This window comes from Mustelus asterias, chromosome 15 (assembly GCF_964213995.1).
Source record: "Mustelus asterias chromosome 15, sMusAst1.hap1.1, whole genome shotgun sequence".
Lineage (NCBI taxonomy): Eukaryota > Metazoa > Chordata > Chondrichthyes > Carcharhiniformes > Triakidae > Mustelus > Mustelus asterias.
Window position 1 is genome coordinate 91855002 of NC_135815.1, and position 12422 is coordinate 91867423.

Sequence of the window (12422 nt, forward strand, 5' to 3'; positions counted from 1 at the left end):
CGGGAGATCCCGTCGGAGTGAAGGAGGGACAATCGGGGCCTCCCTGGGTGTCGGGCAGTGGGGGGCCATCCCCCCTGGGCATGAGCAGCCTGGCAATGCCAGCCTGTGTCCCCTGGCACTGCCCAAGGGATGAAGTGCCCATGCCCAGGGGGCACCTTGGCACTGCCCGCTGGGCATTGGGCAGTGCCAAGGGGAAGGGCCTATCGTGGGCAGAGCCGAGAGGGTGATTGGTGGGGGGTCCCGCTGCCACTCTACATTGGGATTGGTCTGGGATGGAGGGAGGGCAGTGACTGGGGTGTGCACTCTGCCTCCCATTTATGGGGGGGGCATGGGTGGTGGGGTGGAGGGATCGCCACTACTGGGGGGTGCCTGAAGATCGGGGCGCTCCGGGACGGGGGGTGGTGGTCGAGGCTGGCCCAGGAATTGTTGTGGGGGCATGCGATCGGGCCATGGGGGGCGGATGGAGGGGCAGCACTGTGGGGATCCCGGGCTGGCCAGCGTTCGAGCTGGCCAGCAAACCGGGAGACAGACAGATCGGGACCACTGCGCACGCGCAGATCTCCGGAGCTGTCAAACTCCAGCACGAATAAGTCCTGCCCACCCCAGGTTTTTAATGATATTCACGATTGTGACCTCTGCATCGCACAGAGTACGGAGATTCAGGGCTGAAGTAGCACTGAAAAAACAGTCATGATCCAGACCAGTTTTCTCGCCAATTCAGCGCTTTTGGGAGAATCGCCCCCAAAATTACTGTGATAATTCCCAAGTCACCACAATCCAGTGTCTGTTCGGGTACACTGAGGGAGAATTTAGTATGGACAATGCACCTAACCAGCACGTCTTTCAGGCTGTGGGAGGACACCGGAGCACCCGGAGGAAACCCACGCAAACATGGGGAGAATGTGCAAACTCCGCACAGACAATTTGGGTAGTTGGGAATTGAACCTGGGTCCCTGGCACTGTGAGATAGCGGTGCTAACCAGTGTGCCGCCGTGCAGTTCCAATGAATGTTGGTAGTTCCAATAACTTTTGACTGTTCTTTGACAGCTTTTGACAGTTTTTCTGTTGACAATTTTGACAGTTCAAATGAGTTTATGTGCAATCATGCCTACATTTAACATTTCTAATGGGGCCCTCTGAATGAAGGCAGCTGCGGATGAGAATGGGCAGTTATCTCTGTGAACCACAAATGTGTGATTTAGAACCTGCCCCATACTCTGCCCCCTGCCAACATGGTAAGGCTGCATGCAATATTGTGAGCAGTTTTGGGCCCCCATATCTAAGGAAGAATGTGCTGGCCTTGGAAAGGGTTCAGAGGAGGTTCGCAAGAATGATTCCTGGAATGAAGAGCTTGTCGTATGAGGAACAGTTGAGGACTCTGGGTCTGTACTCGTTGGAGTTTAGCAGGATGAGGGAGGGATCATATTGAAACTTACAGGATACTGCGAGGCCTGGATAGAGTGGACGTGGAGAGGATGTTTCCACTAGTAGGAAAAACTAGAACCAGAGGGCACAACCTCAGGCTAAAGGGACGATCCTTTAAAACAGAGACGAGGAGGAATTTTTTCAGCCAGAGAGTGGTGAATCTGTGGAACTCTTTGCAGCAGAAGGCTGTGGAGGCCAGGTCACTAAGATAGGTTTTTGATTAATAAGGAGTGTGGTGAACCATAGATGGTTACCACTATGGGTACTTGTATATCTGTTACTCTCGTTGCTGTTGGGGTTAGGGTTGTTGGGTGTTCCACCTGTTATCACTGTTTATGTGGTACACTCCGTTCGGCTCCGCCCAGGACTCCGCCTTCTTACAGGAGTATAAAGGTCACTGCTACTTCCTAGTAGTCTTTAGTCTGGGGATAATATTGTTGAGTAGTGTGCTCCTATTTGTAGTGAATAAAAGCCTTTATTCCCGGGTACGTTCTAGCCTCCCGTGTGAATCAATTGCGCATCAAGGAGGTCAGGGGTTATGGGGAAAAGGCAGGGGAATGGGGATGAGAAAAATATCGGCCATCATTGAATGGCGGAGTGGACTCAATGGGCCAAGTGGCCTAATTCTGCTCCTATGTCTTGTGGTCTTCTGGTCTTATGAGACGCGACCTCGCCAAACTTTCTCTAACCTTCAATAATATCCCCTCGAAATAGCTTACAGAAGCACTGTGATGTCCATGCTGAGAGAACATCACCTGCAATTACTCAACAAGATCACAGAAAAAAAAAACAAGAAGGCCAATTCCTTTAACAAGGTAGATTTCCTCTGATTACTGAATTGACCACATTAGAAATTCTCTAACACTTTTATTCCAATATTATGTCTTGCAGTTACTAACGTTTCATGGGATTCATTAATTCTGCTAATGATTTTAGATACCTGAGTTCACCTCTGGCAGGCTTACTGGGCGCATACTTAATGCGATTGTATGATGTTATTTGGTCCATTATCTTAATAGAAGTGTTAACCTTTCCTATTTTAAGTGGCGTAAAATCTCTATTAAAATTACTAGTCACAAAATGTCATGCAAACCATTAAGAAGCGGTCTGCTACTCTTGCTAGCAGTCATATCTGACCCCATGTTGTCTTCCAGCTACAGAAATCACAGTCGAATTTGGAATTATGAAACTGAGTTGATATTGAAAAATGGAGTAATTAGCAGGCGAAAGGAAGGTAATTGCCTGTTGTTGAGTTTCTTCATAAATATAATAAAAAGGGCACAGAAGCAACTGGGTTTGTACAGATTCTTTACAGTGCAGATGGAGGCCATTTGGCCCATTTGAGTTGACCTTGGCTCTCTGAAAGAACATTCTACTTGCTCCTACTCCCCTGCCTTATCCCCATAACCCCACACATTCTTTCTTTTCGCATAACAGGGCAGCACGGTGGCAAATAGTTAGCACTGCTGCCTCACAGCGCCAGGGACCCAGGTTTGATTCCCGGCTCAGGCCACTGTTTGTGTGGAGTTTGCATGTTCTTCCCGTGTCTGCGTGGGTTTCCTCAGGGTGCTCTGGTTTCCTCCCACAGTCCAAAATACATGCTGGTTAGGCGCATTAGCCAAGCTAAATTCTCCTTCAGTATACCTGAGTGTGACACAGTGGTACAGTGGTTAGCACTGTTGCCTCACAGTGCCAGGGACCTGGGTTCAATTCCAGCCTCGGGTCACTGTCTGTGTGGAGTTTCACATTCTCCCCATGTCTGCGTGGGTTTCTTCTGGGTGCTCCGGTTTCCTTCCACACTCCAAAGATAAAGTTTATTTATTAGTCACAAGTATGGCTCACATTAACACTGCAATGAAGTTACTGTGAAATTCCCCTAGTCGCCACACTCCGGCGCCTAACCAGCACGTCTTTCAGAATGTGGGAGGAAACTTGAGCACCCAGAGGAAACCCACGCAGACAAATGGGTTTCTCTGGGCTGTCTCCAATTATATTATATCTTTCCTTAGATAAGGGGACCAAAACTGTTGATCTAAGTGACCATTCTCCCTACAGCAATGAATGCGAGTAAATTATTGATCTGCAGAGGAGGTGAGTCAGGGTTGGGCTGGTGAATGGTATGCAGTCATCCTAAACCCATTGAGGTGGATTATCCCAACAAAACCCATGGGTGGCAATATCCTCACAAAGTCCAGGAAAATGTGAAGCCTCTGTGCTTTTGGGCAAATAAAATTATACTTTATGTTGGGTTGGTAGTCTCTTTAAGAATTAGATTTCTCTGGAACACAATTTTCTGTGAAAAGCAACTTGATGTCAATAAGTGATCATGTGACCAAGCCAACTGGGTGATGAAAAATAGTAAAAAAATGTTGGGGAACAAGATGTTGATTACAGGAGGAGTAGGTTCCAATGGGTGTGGTTCGGTTTTCAAGCAGTTTTAGGCTGAAACAAGCTGACAGAAGAGATTATTTCTTTCAAGTAGAATTCAGTTGAAATTTTGTGAGCTGGCTCAAAGGGTTAAAAACCCTTGATAACTGAAAGACAATTAGCAGTGAGCTAGACTTCTGGGAGAGGGGGGAGAGGGAAGGAAAGTGAGAGAGAGAAAGTGAGGATTCCTAGATGCATGATTCTGGAGTTAAAGCACATCAGAGCATTAGAAAAGTAGAGGTCTAAACCAAGGTGGTTATGCATTAGACATTATGTTGAACTGGGAGTCTACAACTGTGGGATGGTTGGAGGAGATTTGAAGGGGCAACATTACCGAGAGTAAACATAAGACCCAATAAGTCTCAACTGTTATACAAATCGTTGAAACTATTCAGGTCAAATAGTTAATCTTACAATTTCTGATAAGTATCTGACTTGTGTTTTTTGGGAGTAAGTCCAGTAGGTGCAGAAGGAAATTTGAGTTAACAAACTCTGGTTAGGATATGAATAACTTCTGTTTATCATGCTTTTAATACCTTTTACATAACTGACTATTCACAATAGAATAACTATTAATATTCATGTCCTTTGCTATTTGTGTAGCAAAATTCTTTGGTTTTAAACAGTGAGCTTTGTGTCTTCATTCTTTTCGTAAATACCCGAGTTATTAAATTTCCAGAAAAAAAAATGCTTTCTTGACTAAGATCATCACAAATATATCACTCTAACAATGTTCATGGTGGGGGGAATATTCCCAGTTAACCTATGGGGCAAGATTATTGTTACAGGACATGGGGACGAAGTGAATTAAATTATTATTACTGTTCCCGTCTTCTGCTTGCGGCCGCCTTGTTTTAATTTCTAATATCACTTCTTTCCCTTATTATCCTTTCAGTAAAGTAAAAGTTTCTTTATTAGTGTCACAAGTAGGCTTACATTAACATTGCAGTTAAGTTACTGTGAAAGTAACCTCGTTGCCACACACCTGCGCCTGTCCCTTGTTGTAGTGGGACATGGTATGTTTCCCAAACCTCAGTTTGTGAGGTCCGATTCTAACAATAATCCCACAGCAAATCCTTTACGGACAACAAAATAAGGACTTATTAACACATTCAAAACCCGAGGAGCAGATCGCGTCACAAATTCACACTCACCAGCATGCTTTAGTGTCACAAGTAGGCTTATATTAACACTGCAATTAAGTTACTGTGAAAATCCCCTAGTTGCCACATTCCAGCACTTGTTTGGGTACACTGAGGGAGAATTTAGCACGGCCAATGCACCTAACCAACGTGTCTTTTGCACTGTGGGAGGAAACCAGAGCACCCGGAGGAAACCCATGCAGACATGGGACCCCGCAGCCTGGGATCCCTGGACCCTGCATCCCAGGACCCCGCGACTCCACATCGCTGCCCCACCGATCCCCTCACTCCCCAATCGTTGGCCTCTCATTGTCTCCGGGCCAGCCCCAATGCCCAACTCACCACCCCACCCACCGACCCCACACCTATGCCCCTCCGATTTCCCCACCCCATAATCGCTGCCCAGCCCCGATGTGCCCCCCCCAACCAGCCAGCAAATTACTGACTTAAAAAAGGGATGGAGGTCAGAGGGAGGCTGCCTTACTGGAGAATGGTTTTCTCTTCTGAGGTCAAACCTTGACTGAAGACGGAGTCCAAAAGCTGTATAATAAAGTAATTCAAACGGCTCAAGTCTGAGCGATGTGCCTGGGTGGGTTCGGGTCGCGTCATTCGGCTAATGATGTATTTTAGGAACTCTTGTTAACGTGCATTGTCTTTTGATCAGGTAACTGGAGAACTGTTAGCACAATGTCGGGGAGCTGAGGAGTCACAATAGCTCTGACTTTAACACGAGTGGAATCCACCCAATTAAACTGGGAGGAAATCACACAGCAAATCCATGTTGGAAGAGTGTAGTCAACTCAACTAAACGCAATGGGGTCTTCACCCAACATTGAGAGCAGTTTTAAGCAACATGCGTTGAACCAGAGGATTAATCCTGGTTGATATTTCCAATTCCAATCGAAGGGTGCAGGCATTAATCGTTGCAATCCGGTGACCTGCAATGTCTTTCTCCTTTGTATGACTCAGAATTTTTTATCTATCCATTGGACAGGATACTTTATCAGAAATTTCAAACCGTTTAACTGATTTAAAAAAAATTATTAGTAGGCTTACATTAACACTGCAATGAAGTTACTGTGAAAATCCCCTAGTCGCCACACTCCGGCACCTGTTCGGGTACACTGAGGGAGAATTTAGCATGACCAATGCACCTAACTAGCACGTTTTTTCGGACTGTGGGAGGAAACCGCAGCACCCGGAGGAAACCCACACAGACACGGGGAGAATGTACAGACTCCACACAGACAGTGACCCAAGTCAGGAATCGAACCCGGGTCCCTGGCACCGTGAGACAGCAGCGCTAACCACTGTGCCACCCTTTGGCATTCATAGCGGAGGCAAATAATGAAACTGAAGAAGAAAATGGAAAAATAATTTATCCGAGGAATTAGAGATTTATTTAACCGATGCAGTTTCCTTTATTGTAACCAAGATACAATACTTGTTAAAATATTTTGAAATGTTATGCAGGCAAAAGATTGCAAATGTTTACCTCTCAATCACTGTCATGCATTAACTTTTAATTTATTTCTTGCCATTTCTATGGCAACCCTGCAATTATAATGCATTTTGCTAAGCTTATCCTTAAGTGAGACTGAGGACTTAATGTGCTTGAGGGAAGTGAAGTGTGAGTAAAATACCAATGACACGATGTTCACATGATTATGCTCAGAATTGCACAGAACTTTAGAAAATAGTTGAGCAGTAATTTATCGAGTCAATCTGAGGTGTTAATGTGTTGTCTCCTTTAATTTATTGCCTGGCAACACAATAATTCAGCTAACAGTTATTGGTGCAAAGAATGCGTGTGGCTTGCTTTGGCGCTAGGTGTAATTGGCAGATTGACTGTAAAGTCCAACACTGAGGATTAGTCTACAAGTTTTTTAAAATTCATTCCTGGGACATGGGCGTCGCTGGCTGACCAGCATTTATTGCCCATCCCTCGTTGTCCGAGGGCAGTTGAGAGTCAACAACGTTGCTGTGGCTCTGGAGTCACATGTAGGTGGCACAGTGCGCAGTACTGCTGCCTCACAGCTCCAGGAACCCGCGTTCGATTCCCGGCTTGGGTCACTGTCTGTGTGGAGTCTGCACATTCTCCCCGTGTCTGCGTGGGTTTCCTCCGGGTGCTGCGGTTTCCTCCCACAGTCCGAAAGACGTGCTGGTTAGGTGCATTTGCCATGCTAAATTCTCCCTCAGTGTACCCCAACAGACGCTGGTGTGTGGCGACTGGGGGATTTTCACAATAACCTCATTGCAATGTTAATGTAAGCCTACTTGTGACACTAATAAGTAAACTTAAAAAGGCCAGACCAGGTGAGGAAGGCAGATTTCCTTCCCTAAAGGACATTAGTGAACCAGATGGGTTTTCCCGACAATGGTTTCATGGTCATCAGTAGATTTTTAATTCCAGATTTTTTTATTGAATTCAAATTCCACCATCTGCCTTGGCGGGATTCGAACCCGGGTCCCCAGAACATTAGCTGAGTCATTGGACTAATAGTCTAGTGATAACACCATGGGGCCTCCCACTTGCTGCTAAATACTAATTATATGCAAATAAAAGCAAATTACTGCGGATGCTGGAATCTGAAACCAAAAGAGAAAACGCTGGAAAATCTCAGCAGGTCTGGCAGCATCTGTGAGGAGAGAAAAGAGCTGACGTTTCGAGTCCAGATGACTCTTTGTCAAGTATTAATGTGCTTGAGGGAAGTAAAGTACCCCTTTCAGGCACTAAATATATGCAGATTCAGTTTAGAGTTGCCCTGAATGCTGTTCGAAACTAAATCTGCGTATGCTTGCTTTCCAGCGGTAGAACCGTACGTTATGAATTGGATGCTTGGCATCCTCTCACCCGTGAGGGAATGTGGCCTCAGAATGTTGGTGAGGTCAGAAGAGATATGTGCTTCAGACTTCTTTCCCTGACAGAACAACAATTCTAAGAAGTCAAAGGCCTTCCCAACTGCTGGGCATGAAACTATCCCCTGCTGGTGTTTTTGAGATGATCTCATCGAGTTATAGACGTTTGCAGCATGGAAACATGCCCAAATTGACCATGCCCTGCCCTTTTTTTGCCGCTAAGCTAGTCCCAATTTTTAAAATATTAATTCTTGGGACATGGGCATTGCTGGCTGGTCAGCATTTATTGCCCATCCTTAGTTGTCCGAGGGCAGTTGAGAGTCAACTACATTGCTGTGGCTCTGGAGTCACATGTAGGCCAGACCAGGTAAGGACGGCAGATTTCCTTCCCGAAAGGACATGAGAAAACCAGATAGGTTTTTACGACAATCAACAATAGTCTCATGTTCATCATTAGACTTTCAATTCCAGATTATGTATTGAGTTCAAATTTCACTATATGCCATGGTGGGATTTGAACCTGGGTCCCAGAGCATTGGCCTGGGTCTCTGGATTACTAGCCCAGCAACAATATCACTATGCCACCACCTCCCCCATTTGGCCCATATCCCTCTATACCCATCTCACCCATGTAACTTTCTAAATGCTTTTTAAAGGACAAAATTGTACCCGCTTCTACTACTACCTCTGGCAGCTTGTTCCAGACACTCACCACCCTGTGTGAAAACATTGCCCCTCTGGACCCTTTTGTACCTCTCCCCTCTCACTTCAAACCTATGCCCTCTAACTTTAGACTCCCCGACCTTTGGGAAAAGATGTTGACTATCTATCTTATTTATGCCCCTCATTATTTTATAGATTGCTATAAGATCACCCTCAGCCTCCTACGCTCCAGGGAAAAAAGTCCCAGTCTATCCAGCCTCTGCTTATAACTCAAACCATCAAGTCCCAGTAGCATCCTTGTAAATCTTTTCTGCACTCTTTCAAGTTTAAATATCCTTTTTATAACAGGGTGACCAGAATTAGGATAACACAGTATTCCAAGTGTGGCCTTACCAATGTCTTGTACAACTTCAACAAGACGTCCCAATTCCTATATTCTATGTTCTGACCAATGAAACCAAGCATGTTGAATGCCTTCTTCACCACCCTGTCCATCTGTGACTCCACTTTCAAGGAGTTATGAACCTGTACCCCTAGATCCCTTTGTTCTATTACTCTCCCCAACCTAACCCACACATCTTTGGACTGTGGGAGAAAACCAGAATTCCCGGAGGAAACCCACGCAGCCACGGGGAGAACGTGAAAACTCCACACAGACTGACCCAAGCCAGGAATCGAACCCAGGTCATGGCGCTGTGTGGCAGCAGTGCTAACCACCGTGCCACCCTACTGGTCCCTAACCAGATCGTAATGAGAGTCACAGAGGTTTTCAGCGTAGAAACAGGCCCTTCGGCCCAACTTGTCTATGCCGCCCTTTTTTTTTAAACCACTAAGCTAATCCCAATTTCCCGCATTTGGCCCATATCCCTCTATACTCATCTTACCCATGTAACTGTATAAATGCTTTTTTATAGACAAAATTGTACCCGCTTCTACTACTACTTCTGGCAGCTTGTTCCAGACATTCACCACCCTCTGAGTGAAAAAAGTGCCTCTCTGGACCCTTTTGTATCTCTCCCCTCTCACCTTAAACCTATGCCCTCTAGTTTTAGACTCCCCTACCTTTGGGAAATGATATTGACTAACTAGCTGAAGCATTAGCTATGAGGAGAGGTTGGAGAAACTTGGTTTGTTCTCACTGGAGCGACGGAGGTTGAGGGGATAGAAGTCTACCCTGATAGAAGTCTACAAGATTATGAGAGGCATGGACAGAGTGGATAGTCAGAAGCTTTTTCCCAGGGTGGAAGAGTCAATTACTAGGGGGCATAGGTTTAAGGTGTGAGGGGCAAGGTTTAAAGGAGATGTACGAGGCAGATTTTTTACACAGAGAGTGGTGGGTGCCTGGAACTCTCTGCCGGGGGAGGTAGTGGAAGCGGATACAGTAGTGACTTTTAAGGGGCGTCTTGACAAGTACATGAATGAGATGGGAATAGAGGGATATGGTCCCTGGAAGGGTAGGGGGTTTTAGTTAAGTCGGGCAGCATGGTCGGTGCAGGCTTGGAGGGCCGAAGGGCCTGTTCCTGTGCTGTAATTTTCTTTGTTCTTCTTTATGCCCCTCATTATTTCATAGACCTCTATAAGATCACCCCTCAGCCTCCTATGCTCCAGAGAAAAATGTCCCAGTCTATGAGTGACGTGAGGGCCAGGATTGAACTGATTGGTTTGATTTATTGTTGTCACATATATTGGGATACAGTGAAAAGTAATTTTCCTTGCGTGATATACAGACAAAGCATACCGTTCATAGAGTACATGGGGAGAAGGAATGGAGAGGGTGCAGAATGTAGTGTTACAGTCATAGCTAAGGTGTAAAGAAAGATCAACTTAATGCGAGGTAGGTCCATTCAAAAGTCTGATGGCAGCAGGGAAGAAGCTGTTCTTGAGTCGGTTGGTCCGTTACCTCAGACTTTTGTATCTTTCTCCCGACAGAAGAAGGTGGAAGAGAGAATGTTCGGGATGCGTGGAGTCCTTGATTATGCTGGCTGCTTTCCCAAGGCAGCAGGAAGTGTAGACAGAGTCAATGGGTGGGAGGCTGGTTTGCGTGATGGACTGGGCTTCATTCATGACCCTTTGTCGTTCCTTGCGGTCTTGGATAGAGCATGACAGATATTTCTGAAACCACATTTGATTTGATTTGATTTGAGTTATTTTTATCCCATATATTGGGATACAGTGAAAAGTATTGTTTCTTGCACACTATACAGGCAAAATATCACACTCATAGAGTACATAGAGGAAAAGGAAAGGAGGGGATGCAGAATATATTGTTACAGTCAGGGCTCGGGTGTCGAGAAAGTTGTTGTCATGGTAAACCCCCACCCATAGTTGGTGTCACCATTTTCCATCAGTCACCAGTTGGAGTTTCCCATTTGTTGCCATTGAGTTGGAGAGCTTTCATGACGCTTTTGACTGAAGTGATGAATCAGAGCTTTGGCTGCCCTGCTGATCTCTTGGCAAGGGTTGCCTCCCCGTGTAGTGTATATATCCTTGGGGATGCGGCCGTCTTCCATTCTGCGCATCCACTGTGGGACTAAAGCCCATGTTTGCCTCCTTATAGGGCGGGATTTTCCAGTCCCGCTCGCCTCAAGACCAGAAAATCCCGCCCAAGGTCAACGGACATTTTCATGGTGTGTTTCCATCCCACCGCTACAATTCCCATGGCGGGCAGGATGGGAAAGTTTCACCCCTGGTATCTCACAAACCTTAGATTTTTCGATCAATAAAATCATCCCAATGGCGATGAGAAACCAAGGGAACATCCACCATTGTTACTCTGAGGATTATCACTTGTTTCATCAAAGTACCACAGCTCAGTCCCACTACTCTGAATCATAAGACTATAAGATATAGGAGCAGAATTAGGCCATTCGGCCCATTGGGTTTGCTCCACCATTCAGTCATGGCTGATATGAATCTCATCCCCATTCCCCTGCCTTCTCCTCATAACCCTTGATCCCCTTATTGATCAAGAACCTATCTATCCCTGTCTTAAAGACACTCAATGACCTGGCCTCCACAGCTCTCTGTGACAATGAGTTCCACAGATCCACCACCCTCCGGCTGAAGAAATTCCTCCTCATCTCAGTTTTAAAGGAGCGTCCCTTCACTCAGAGGTTGTACCCTCGAGTTCTAGTCTCTCTTACTGGTGGAAACATCCTCTCCACCTCCATTCTATCTAGGCCTTCCAGTATTCTGTAAGTTTCAATTAGATTCCCCCTCATCCTTCTAAACTCCATCGTGCATAGGCCCAGACTAGTCAACCAGTCCTCAGATGGCAAACCTTTCTGTTAAATTCTAGGGAGCTTAATTTCCACAATAATTCTCTGAAAAGCTACCTCCAATATCTAACTCCAACTGAATTATCTTCAATATCACCTCGCTGTATTTACTCAGAGATATAACTTTGCTCCTCGAATCCAAAGACATTGGCCCAGATGTTTGCTTCTAACTCAGGGAAGCAGAGATGGGACATTTCCTGGATTAGAGGTTGGGCCCACAACCCGCGGAATGTATGCCAAGCCAGAGGAGTGAACTGTTGTGCCTGACACACAGTCTGTTTTAACCGTTATACGATGGACAAAGAATTGCGAGTAGACTTCTTGTTAGTACAACCAATATTTATTTAAAACACACAATCAATAATCACCCACCCAACCAACAATAAGTTATCTGACAGAAAATACTGAAGTTCAAGTCCAATACAAGACCTTGACTTTGCGTGACTGGCACGTACCCATGCAAATATTGGCCTCTATCTGTGTGTTGGTCTCTGTCATCCTCTGCGTAGTCTGGTCCTTTGGTCTGGTCTGGCGCTCTGGCTCTGGTCTTCCTTCCTTCTCGGGTGTGGTGGCTCTCCTCGTGCTGGTCGTTGCTGGCGACGGTCACCGTTATTGTAGTTCGTTCGTG